General features: G+C 36.6%; 1 pseudogene; it reads left to right on the forward strand.

Moving 5' to 3' along the window:
- The first annotated feature begins 5,923 nt into the window (after nucleotides 1–5,923).
- Nucleotides 5,924–6,360, forward strand: LOC106725528 (annotated as a pseudogene).
- Nucleotides 6,361–13,018: the final 6,658 nt, after the last annotated feature.

Raw genomic sequence — 13,018 nt, forward strand, 5'->3', positions numbered from 1 at the left:
GTTTATGTTGTTCATTATAATCCACAAATGAGTGAGATCATGTGATATTTATCTTTCTCTGACTGGCTTATTTCACTTAGCACAATGCTCTCCAATTCCATCCATGCTATTGCAAATGGTAAAAACTCCTTCTTTTTTACTGCCGCGTAGTATTCTATTGTGTAGATGTACCACAGTTTTTTAATCCTCATCTATTGATGGGCACTTAAGCTGTTTCCAAATCTTAGCTATGGTGAATTGTGCTGCTATGAACATAGGGGTGCATATATCCTTTCTAATTGGTGTTTCTAGTTTCTTGGGATATATTCCTAGAAGTGGCATCACTGGGTCAAATGGGAGTTCCATTTTTAGTTTTTTGAGGAAACTCCATACTGTTCTCCACAGTGGCTGCACCAGTCTGCATTCCCACCAGCAGTGCACGAGGGTTCCTTTTCTCCACATCCTCACCAGCACTTGTCGTTTGTTGATTTGTTGGTGATAGCCATTCTGACAGGTGTGAGATGGTACCGTATTGTTGTTTTGATGAGTCATAAGTGTTTTGAACTTTCCGTTTGGCCAAGTCTTCTCATCTTTTGGGATCTAAGTTTATACACTTATAAGTAAAGTAATTGGATGAGAATTCTCACAGTATTTAGATTAAATGCGAATACAGAATCTACACATTATCCTGATTTGAGAATCCTGTTCAAGATGATCTCTTTGATCCCTTAAACCATAAGAGTTTATGAAAATGATACCTTATTATAACTCAGTTTTCACATCTATTAAAAAGGGGGTAATGCACATTTTGTTCTCTATCTTGTTATAAATTTGGTAGGTATATGTGATGACATGTTGGTGAATGCTAAGCAGTCTTGAAATTATCTGGCTAATTTAACTAACACAATAATTTCCAGATTCATGATCTGTCGATTGTGTCAAATAAGAGTATTGGTCTCCTACTCCTTGTGACATTAATTAAATAATCAACTCATGCCTGTGTGAGTAAAATATGGTTGTAAAGTTATAATTTTAAATGTGGAGAGTTATATTAGTCAGGATATATTCATCCAATAGTATTTACAATATTTAGAAGAGAAAGTACTAAATGCAGGGAATTACTTATACAAGTAATAGAAGAACTGAGAAGTCAAAAACTGGCAGATGGTCATTCAGAAGGAAATCAGGGGAACAGAAGAAGGAGGCAGTTTCATTGAAGCCAAGAATCTGGAGGTCCCAGCAGATTCTATGTTAGGAAAAAAATGCAGCTCTTTCATTCCCGCCCCCCCTCCAGGTTTATTAAGAAACAATTGATATATTTCATGGTGTGAGGTTAAGGTGTAAAATAAAATGAATTGATACACTTATACACTGAAAAATTATTACCATAGTTGTGTTAGTTAAGATCTCCATCACCTTACATAATTACCTTTGTGTGTGTATGTTAAGAACATTTAATATCCCCTGACACATCAACTTTTAAGTAAATAATACAGTTTTGTTAACTATAGTCACCATGCTATCCATTAGCTCCCAGAATTTACTCATCTTATACCTGGAAGTTTGTACCCTTTAACCAATATCTCCCCATTTCTCCCAACCATCAGGTCCTGGAAACTACCTTTCTACTCTCTATTTCTACCAGTTCAGCTTTTCTAGGTTCTACATACTAGTATAAGTGAGATCTTACAGTGTTTGTCTTTTAGTGTCTGACTTCTTTCACTTAGCAGAATGCCCTCAAGTTCCATCCATGTTGTCATAAATAGGTTTTCTTTCTTTCTCATGGCTGAATAATATTCCATTGTATATGAATACACACATACTAGTACAATATACATATATACACATATATACATATATACATATCAGAACTTTATGTAAATCTTCATGTATACATTGTACATAAATATCCATGAATACATATCACACCTTCATTCATTCATGAATACTTAGTTTTCATATCTTGGCTGTTGTAAATAATGCTGCAATAAACATGAGAGTGCAGATATCTGTTTGATATTCTGATTCATTTTCTTTGGATAAATACCCAGAAGTGGGTTTGCTAGATCATATGGTAGTTCTATTTTTAATTTTTTGAGGAATCTCCATACTGTTTTCCATAATGGCTACACCATTTTACATTCCCACCAACAATATACAGCATTATCTTTTTTCCACATCCTTGCTGACACTTGTTCTCTCTTGTCTTTTGGGTGATAGCCATTTTAACAGGTATAAGGGGATATCTCGTGGTTTTGATTGACATTTTCCTGATGGTTGTGCATCTTTGCATGTACCTGTTGGCCATTTTTATGTCTTCTTTGTCAATATGTCCATTCGTGTCCTCTGCTCATTTTAAAATAAGATTTTTGTTATTGAGTGTATGTGTATGTATTTTTAATATTAACCTCTTATCAGATATATGGCTTGCAAATATTTTCTCATAATTTTGTAAGTTACTTTTTAAATTTTGTTAATGTTTCCTTGCTTAGAAGAGTTTTTGTGTTTTGTTTTTGTTTTGTTTTTAGTGTGATTCAGTTTCATTTATTTTTGCTTTTGTTGCTTGCATTTTGGTGCCATCTCTCAAAAATTGTTGCCAGGACCAATGTCAAAAATATTTTTCCTATGTTTCCTCCTAGGATTTTTCTAGCTTCAGGTCTTATGTTTAGATTTTTAATCCATTTTGAGTTAATTCTGATGAGCGGTGTAAGATAGGAGTCCAATTTCATTCTTGCACATGTAGTTACCCAATTTTCCCAACACCATTTATTAGAGAGATCATCTTTCCCCGTTTGGCATTCTTGGTTCCCTTGTCAAATATTACATGACCACAGATGTGCTATAGATGCTGAAGATAACTTAGATTCTCTATGGATATGTCTGCTCCCCACTTTTTGCTCCTCTGTGGCAGATTTCCTAACTTTGCATGCCTTCTTTGGATCCTGCAATGCATCAGACCAGGTGGTGATAGCCTCCCTTATGTTTTCCCTAAAGCAATGCTAAGTGTTTAACTTTGAGGTCTCTTTCTGGCCTGCAGATTTGGGCCAGCTTTCTGTGTGTGCTCATTAGTCTTCTGCAAAGCTTGCCCTTGCCATTATAAGAAGCATGCACAGGGGGCCAGCCACTAGGTGGAGGGGTGTATGGGTGAGGCTCACAGAGTGCTAGGGATATCTGTAAGCCTGTTGGGGTATCTACAGGTGAGATGCCTCCCAGTGGAGTCTGTGATGCCACAACCCTTTGATATTATGTGGGCCCTGGCTGCCATTCTCCTATCTGCTCACCATCCCCTAGTTGTGCAGCTCTTGAGTCATTACTCTAAGTGGGGTGAGAGAGAAATGGGGCTCTTTGGCAGAGTCTCACACAGCTGGGGAAGCTGGGCACTCACTCATATGCACTCACTTTCTCCCACAGGAAAAATCACTGGCCCAGAAGGGTTCCTTGGCAATGAGCTGCTGCCTTGAGGGGGTGGATTATGAGGTTAAAGTCAAACTTCTCCTCTTATCCTCTGCAAAGAGTCCTAGCTTAGATTTTTGTTTGTTTGCTTATTTCAGAGGTATGCTGGAATTTCTCCCCAGGACTCCTGGACTTCTATGAAGGCTTTTATCCATGGGTGATTATCTGAGTTAGCGTTCTCTAAGAGGGGCTTCCAGACTGTACCCATGAGGGGCTGAAGCCAGGTCATGGGCTACTTCAAGTTCCACAGCTGGGACCGAGGCCTGTATGCCTAATACCTAATGCATGGTGGCTAAGGATCCTCCTGGGTCCTTTGACATATGGTGCTGGATCATACGACTTCTATAAAAGCACTTCTGTCTATGAACGGATACCAATTGTGGTTGTTGAGAGGAGAATACAACAAGGGGATGTCTTATTCAGTCATTTTGTTGATGTTACTTGCAGCTGCTCCTAAAGTTATTGCCTGAAATGGGGTTGGGGGGAGGAAAACCTTTATATTCTCTTATTTCCACACTCCATCCTTTTACCAGGACCTTCATTGACTAAAACAGCTGGAAACAGGCTTTCTGCCTTGTTTGCAATACAGAGTAAAGCAGAGGAGGCTCAGACAATGGGTCTGAAAGCAAACAGGCCTGGGACAGGCATAAATATCTCTCATCCATTATATAATAAAGAAGTATCCCAGTATGTAAGAAAGTTATAGAGATTGGATTTTGTCTCAGATAGAGCAAAGCATGTTTTCCTAATTTATCATTTTACTGCCATGAAGTGTGACACCAAAGTGAGACAATCAAAATACATAAACCTTGATATATGATCCATTTTGACTCTTCCAGATAAAGATTGCTGAATCCTTATACTTTCAACTCAATCAATTGCTACATGGTCAATCACGAAGAGGGTTAAAAATATGAAATTGATCATGCTACAGTCAATTTATACCATCATATAGACTTGGTATAAATTGTGATGAGTGCTAACAATCTGCTAGATAAGAAAAAATTCAAAAAAATGAACTTGAACATACTAGGATAAAGTGCAATGGCAAAAACTACACAGCTGAAATGTGCACACAAAAAATGAAACCAGAATGGGAGGCATTCTAACAACAAGAAAATATTATGAGGGGGGAGGGGAAGTGTATTTGCCTCACTTAGAAAGAAATCAAAATAAAAAGCAATGTTTTATATTATGAACTATTATCTCTTTGAATATAAAGTAAAACTGAGAATTGAAACAAATAGCCCTGGAATACTACTTTAATTTGGGTTTATCTTCAGCTGATGAAATTTTACCTAGCCTTCAAAGTCTGTTTCAATATCATTCTACCATGGGCCTTTTTTTCTCCCCACTCTCAGATAGATACTAGCCTATAGCAAGTTACTGGTATTTATCATATGACATTTTGATTATATCACACTGTTTAATACTCTTACAAGTTTGTAATATCTTGTATATTATAAACTTCTTGAGTAAGAAATTTTGGTCAATTCATTTTGACATTCATCACTGCATTTGTACAGTAAGTTCTCCATAAATTTTGATTATCTAATTGACTGTAAGATCATATGTTCATCATTCATTCATTCCATAGTTATCTAAATCTTACACATAAAGCCTTGGGATAACTTTTAGCTTAGAGTTCTTTAGTAATTTAGGCTGATACAGATTTATTTAACTTTTTATTAAAATATTTATAAATTCATATTTATAAATATGATAGGATTTAGCTTTTAGTTTGATGATGTTTCACAAACTGATTATTGATATATGATCAGCTCTCAGATATAAAAATACAATTTTACCATTGCCACAGAATCCATTTTCTCTCTCTTCCAATCACTGCTTGCTTGTTCGAGGATAACTACCACCTGATTTCTAAAGCTTTGACTGGCTTCCTTCGCTTGACATTAAAATTTTTAAGATTTTTTAAAATGTAGGTAGTATTGTTATAAATTATTCAGTTACAGTACTACATAGAATTTATCATAATATTTTTGTTTATTAAGCTGTTAATGGGAATTTTGATAATTTCCAGTTTGGGGCTAATTTCTAGTTATGATTGCTACAGCAATGAATACATGCATATGTATATTTATCAAGTGTATTACTAGAAGTACAATTGTTTTGCATATGTTATGCATATGTTACTGGACTCTGTTCTGTTCCATTGCTCTGTTTGTTTATCCTTGCATCAGAGTTTTATTATGATTTTTAATAGCAGGAAAATACCAATCCAAAAAGTAGTTCAGCTGTTTGATTCTTTAACAGTGCCTTAACATTCTCAGACCTTTGCATCTCTACAACAGTTCTAGGTTGCTTTTCAAGTTCCACCAGGACTTGCTTTTTAAAAAAGCAGAAATTATGCTGATTTCTGAGGTTAACTGGGAGAAATTTGCTATCTTTACAATACTGAGTTATCACTTCATTACTGTGATATAATCTAACATTTCTCTCGACGTCCATCATAGAAGTGCAAGCAGTCAAAATGAAGTTCAATCCCTCTGTGACTTTTGACCAGAGCAAGAACCGTAAAAGGCATTTCAATGCACCTTCCCACATTCGAAGGAAGATTATGTCTTATCCTCTTTCCAAAGAGCAGAGACAGAAGTACAATGTTCAATCCATGCCCATCTGAAAGGATGATGAAGATCAGGTTGTCCGAGGACGTTACGAAGGGCAGCAAATTGCAAAGTAGTCCAGGTTTACAGGAAGAAATACGTCATCTACACTGAACAAGTGCAACGGGAGAAAGCTAATGGTACAACTGTTCATGTGGGCATTCACCCCAGCAAGGTGGTTATCACTAGACTGAAGCTGGACAAAGACCGCAAAAAGACCCTTGAACATAAAGCCAAATCTTGCCAAGTAGGAAAGGAAAAGGGAAAATACAAGGAAGAAACAATTGAGAAGATACAGGAATAAAGTATTATTATATACAACTTTAATTAAAAACTTAAAATGAAAAAAATTCCCTCAAAAACATGCTGTAACTTTTAGTTTTTAAATTCTGCATATCTTTTAGAAGATATTTTCCTAGACACTTAACGTTTTTGATACTATACAAGAGGCCCGGTGCATGAATTTGGGCACGGGTAAGGTCCCTAGGCCTGGCTGGCAATCAGGGCTGATCTATGGGGTGACTGGCAGGGCGACTGGGGCCCCTGCTCACACCCATCTTGGCCTGGCGCTGCCCACTTGCCGGCCCTGCCCACCTCCCACCATTTGTGGGATGACCTGAGGGGCAATCAGGGTCCTCGCTCACACCCACCTTGGCCTGGCACCGCCTGCTCACCTGTTCCACCATTCTGCCATGTCCTGCTCTCATCAGGGCCCATCGGGGCCGGCAGCGCCTCCACTGCCACCTGCTGCCAGCACTGCATTGCCAAAGCCCGCCATGTTTAGCGCTACCTTCTTATGTTCAGCGCACATCTAACTCCAGGTCGGTCGAACTCTCCCAGCTGTGGGGACAATTTGCATATTAGCCTTTTATTATATAGGATGGTATATTTAATTTTCAAATTGTTTTCTAGCATATAGAAATAAAATTGATTTTTAAAATTTGATCTAGTATCTTATGACCTTGCTAAATTCACCTATTAGCTACACTATAATTTTGAAAGTGTTTCTATATATTGGCAGATTTTATATACATAATCATATGTCAGTAATGATAGCTTCATCTCTTCCTTTCTAATCATTTTGCCTTTTGTTTCTTTTCTTACCTTATTGCACTGCTTAGCACCTCAAGTACATAATGCAGAACACAGTGGTCTACAGTGAGCATCCTGTTCGTGTTTCTATCTCGGGAGCAAACTCTCTTATACTTCACTATTGAACATGATATTTGTTTTAGGTTTATTTTTTAAATATATTCTTTAGTTCTAGTTTGTTAAGAGCTTTCTTTTTAAGTCATAGATTATTTTGTTATTTTTTTCTACATTTATCTGGACGATCACATGATTATCTCATTTGTTCCATTAATGTAGTAAATTAAAAAGACTACTTTTTGAATTTTAAAACAACCTTGCACTTCTAAATATACAAGTTGGTTGTTATATATTATCTTTTAAAATGCATTTACAAATACTGAATTTTATTTGCTAATAGTGTCAAGGATTTTTGTACCTATAATTATGAGATATTAATTTGTAATTTTCCTGTTTTGTAATGTTCTCTGAAAAAATTTAGAATTGAGATTATATGAGCCTTACAAATAGAAGCAAAGTATTTATTCACTTTTGCATTTTTGGAAGAGTTTGTACAAAATTGGTATGCTTTATTTCTTAAATAGTAAGAAGAATTCACCAGAGAAACTATTCTCATAACACCAAAATTTAGCAAGTGTCTCACAGGGAAAATCAGCCAGGAATTTTTGTTTTCTAAAATTTCTAAATTTAGTCCACCACCACAGAAATTCCCCCAAATTTTATTTATATTTATTCCCACAAAAGAGATGCTCAGCCAGTGTTTTCATCAGCCCTTGCCCAGAAGTGGGAAATGCTCTTAGATGATGGTAGAGGCTGAATATGATGAGGCCATCTTGGAAATATTCTACTGTCCTTGAATTTTAGATAATCTAATCCTCATTGATTTTATAGCTCTTGATGCCTTAAAATATGCGGGTTTTGGTGTGTTTTTTTTCTGGTTGTTATTGCATAAGCACCGATCTACCATTGTGTACTACACTCTAACTACAGGCAGAAATGTAGAGTGTCTTTTTAAGAAAACAGATGGTAGTTTTTCTCTTGTCTGGAGTCAAGGTTCTAGGAAGGCTCAGAAGAATTCTTTTTTTTTAATGCTTATGAATATGAACTCTTCCTTGGCTTTTTAAATTAAAAATAGTACCTGCTCATTTTAATTATATGGTAGTCATTGTGCTCTTATAAATTCCTAAAATGGGTTGAAATAAGAATTTCCTTAATTCTAGCTTAAAACATGGATTCAAGGCTCTCAGTCCCAAAATTCCTCCAAAATTACTGGGATGGAGCCCAGGTAACTGTAATTTTAATATACTTCCCAGGAAAGTCTGATGCAGCCCATCCACACGAAGACATTTGGAAATCACTGAACTGGGCATGAAGTGATTAAAAAGTAATGTTCTGTATCACTATGTTTATAGTGAAATGAAGAAAATTTCATGGACTGTAAAAGGGGGGATCAATTTCAGTCCCCACTGCTATACCGTATGGAAATACAGATCTCTAAAAAAGGTTTAAAACCATTCCCCAATACCACAGTACATAAAAGAAAGTTGAGATGATAGAAAGAATGTGAATGCCAGAGCTAAAGATTTCTGATCCTACAGGCAGAGCACTGTCTCTCACCCGGAGGCTGAAAATCCATCTCTAGGATTATTTAGAAAAGACCAAGAACTCTGGGTGATAAGTCAATAAGAACCCCGAAATAAGAAGCAAATAGTTCTTTTTGGTGTTTTTTGTTTTTGTTTGTTTTGTTTTTGTTTTGTTCTTTGAATCTAAAAGCTTGGGACCAGGCTTATTAATACTTTAAGTTGGTTTAGCTTTCTTTTTAAACAATTTTATTTTTCAACTGTAATTTACATTCAAAATTATTTTGTATTAGTTTCAGGTGTACAGCAGAGTGGTTAGACAATCCCAAATTTTACAAAGTGGCCCCCTGATGTTTCAAGTACCCACCTGGCACTGTATATAATTATTACAATATTATTGACTATGTTCTCTGTGTTGTACTTTACTACTGTGTGACTATTTTGTGACTACCAATTTATAGTTCTTAATCTCTTCACTTTTTTACCCATATATTTTGTTTGCTTATTTGTTAAGATTCCACATATAAGTAAAATTATATGGTATTTGTTTTTCTCTGACTGATTTATTTCACTTAGCATAATACCCTCTAGGTCTATCCATGCCATTTCAAATAGTAAGATTTTGCTCTTTTTTAATGGCTGAGTAGTAATCCATTGTATATACCAACACTTTTTTATCCATTGATAGGCACTTGGGTTGCTTTCATATTTTGGCTATTGTAAATAACACTGCAATGAACAAAGGGGCACATATATTCTTTCAAATTAGTTTTTTTTTTTGTTTTTTTTTTGATACATACCCAGAAGTGGAATCACTGGGTCCTAAGGCAGTTCCATTTTTAATTTTTTGAGGAAACTCCATACTGCTTTCCGCAGTGGCTGTACCAATCTGCATTCTTACCAACAGTGCACAAGGATTCCCTTTCTCCATGTTCTCACCAACACTTGTTGTCACCCCTTTCAAGAGCCCATCTGTTTGAAAACCTCCGATTTAAAGAAGAGAATTCTAGATACCAGGCAAAGAAAGATAGCTTTTCCGTTCTTTCATTTCTGTCTCAGCATTATTAGTATCCTGTGGAGCTTTACAAATATCCCTTTTTGTCCCCTCCCATGATAATAAGGTGTTGAGACATAAGTAACAAAAACGAAGATAAAAATGATAATATTGCTAATTAGAAATAACTTTATATGTGTGATCATATGGACATCCTATTACTCACCCCCAAACTGAATTTCCTCCTCCAGATTAAAAGGCTTTCCCTTTCAAAGGTAGAGTCTGAACTTGTAAACTTATCTCATGGTGGGGAACATACCAAAATGCATTTCCTCTGCAGGCAGGCTGAAGTTGAGTATGAAGAATCTGAGTTGAGCATATTCTAGTAACATAAGACTGTAACTTAATTGACGCCTCCTCTTTGGGGAGTTTCTCTCATTCTTTTCTCTAGCAGGGGGTAGAACAGAAATCGCCTTCCACTGTAGGTACCATTCTCTTTTCACAACACCCAGTGCCTAGGTGTTATCCTAAGTAGCACAGGGACTTTTAAAAGATCACCCAATCCAGTACTGTCTTCGCTAAAAATATCTAATGACCTCCCTTTTCTCCTCTCTTGTTTCCCATTTCCCTTTGGTTCTGCTCTATATGCTACAAACAGAAATAGTTGATCTGTGTTTTGGGTAGTATGTTCCACCCTTTATAAATAAGGTATTATATTGTGCCTCTGGAGATCTTCCCCAATCCTTTATGAGAAGACTTTTAAGGGGAATTAATTCATAATAAATACCCTCAGCTCATACATCAAGGCAGCAGGTTACACTGGGGAATCAGCCCTGCAAGGTAAGTTGTTCTTTTGGCTCCTTATCTAGCCTATCTACAATGCATTCATTATGAACACACTCTTTCCCCAAACAAAAGATATTTAATTTGGGGATTCAAGTTCCTGCAGCCCATTCATATCACATCACCTCACTGATGATTATCTGGTTCTTCCTGCTGTTTCATAGCTAGGAATACTTAAATCAGAAGTCACAAGCACAAACATCGACAGAGGCCAAGTGAACAATGTAAATAAGCAAAGCAGAAAAGTGGAATTAAAAAATAGGGAGTGTGTTGAATAGAAAGTACATGTGCCATGGAAAGAGGTAGTTGCAACTCCATGTTATGGTTTGTCATGATTTAACATAGTAATCTAGCTGTCTTTCTACCTTCTAATTCTTTTTCTTTTAATATGTATTTTATTCATTTTTTACAGGGAGGAAGGAAAGGGATAGAGAGTTCGAAACATCCATGAGAGAGAAACATCGATCAGCTGCCTCCTGCACACCCCCTACTGGGGATGTGCCCGCAACCAAGGTACATGCCCTTGACCAGAATTGAACCTGGCACCCTTCAGTCCGCAGGCCAATACTCTATCCACTGAGCCAAACCGGTTAGGGCTACCTTCCAATTCTTAAAAGAAAGCTCAGAAACTCAGACTTTTATATAAAGTCCTTTTAATAGGAAATATGTAGAACTAATTTAAAATAAAGAACAATTAATTTTCACATTAGTAGGAAACAAATAAAAATAAAACCCCAAACTAAAATACTCAGACTGTATATGGCCCATAAGCTACATATTTACAGCTGGTACTCTGTATTAAATCACTTGATTCTTGACCCACCTGCTCTACTTTTTACCAGAGAGAGTCCAAGCATCCCCCCATCCTGCTGGTCTTCTCTGCTTGACACCCATGATAAAGCCTCCAGTCCCATTATTGTAAGTTGTACCTGCAGAACCAATCTCCCCTTTCTGGCTCATTCTCAGGGTTCCAGAATCAGAAAATCATCTTTTTCATATTAGAGTCTGGCTTTTAAAGAGGATATACATTTTCAAAATGTGAGCCGTGGAATGTCATTAAATTTTTTTTTATTGTTTTGTTTGTTTTACCTTCAACCTGGCACAGAGTAGAAAGGATTCAGGTTAGGTTTGGGAGTGTGATATAATGAACAAATCCTTGGTGAAATGTCTGATAAACATAGCTTCTAATCTTGTCTTTGTCATTTCTTAGCAGCATGATCGTATTCAAGTCCCTCAGCTCTACTGAGTTTTCATTTTCTCATATGCAAAATGGAGATGCTAATAAAGGATTGTTATAATGATTAAATGGGATAGTATATAAGAAAGTACCAAGGAAACCAATAAATGTTATTGAAACATAGGGCATTATTATGATTGATGTTTTTAATATTTAAATCTAAACTTGCCTTGAATTTCTTTTGTTTCATTGAAATTACTTATTTTTCTTTTTTATCTTATAGAATGGAATTAACAAAAGGGAATAACTAAATCTCAATGCAGGGTCAAGTTTTAATGCAATATACAGTATTGATCTGGTGCAATATTTTTCTCAACATTTCATTCTAAAAACAGATATATATTTAATACTCACTATAGGCCAAACATTGTTCTAGGCACTGGGTATATAGAGATGAACAGGACAGGAAAAGGACCTGCCCTCATAAAACTTAAATTTCTTATTAGGGAGACAGATCATAAACACTGAAACACATAAATACAAAATTTAATATGATTTACATGCTTTAAGGTAAAATAAAGCAAGATGTGGAAATAGTGATGACAGGAGAAAGAGGAGCTATTAAATTAAATTAAATTTAAATTTACGTATTTATTTTTTAACAATTAAAAGTCTTTATTGCAAAGCTGAATATATTTTCAAAATAAAATACAGTATTTAAGGAGAGAATAAAATATAAATGTTCACTTGGGAGATTTATATATATATTAATATCCTATATAATAAAAGTCTAATATGCTAAGTGTCTGGTCGTTGGGTCATCTGTTCAATCAAAACGTAATATGCTAATGATATGCTAAGGCCGCTCAACTGCTCCCTATGACATGTACTGACCACCAGGGGGCAGACACTCCGACCGGTAGGTTAGCTTTCTGCTGAGGTCTGGCTGATCCTGATAGGGACAGGGCTAGATGGGCCGGACACACCCTGGAGCCCTCCCGGTCCCTCTCTGGCCCTGATCATGCACTGGTGGGGTCCCTCAGCCTGGCCTGTGCCCTTTTACAATCTGGGATCCGTCGGGGGATGTTTGGAGAGCCAGTTTCCGCCTGATCCCGCAGGCTAGGCCGAGGGACCCCACTGGGACATGAATTCATGCACCGGGGCCTCTAGTATATCTACACTAATAAAAGAGAAACATGGTAATTAGCGTACGACCGCTACCCTTCCCATTGGCTAATCAGGGAGATATGCAAATTAACTGACGGCCAAGATGGCGGCC

Source organism: Myotis brandtii, unplaced genomic scaffold, assembly GCF_000412655.1.
Source record: "Myotis brandtii unplaced genomic scaffold, ASM41265v1 scaffold103, whole genome shotgun sequence".
In the NCBI taxonomy this organism is placed as follows: domain Eukaryota; kingdom Metazoa; phylum Chordata; class Mammalia; order Chiroptera; family Vespertilionidae; genus Myotis; species Myotis brandtii.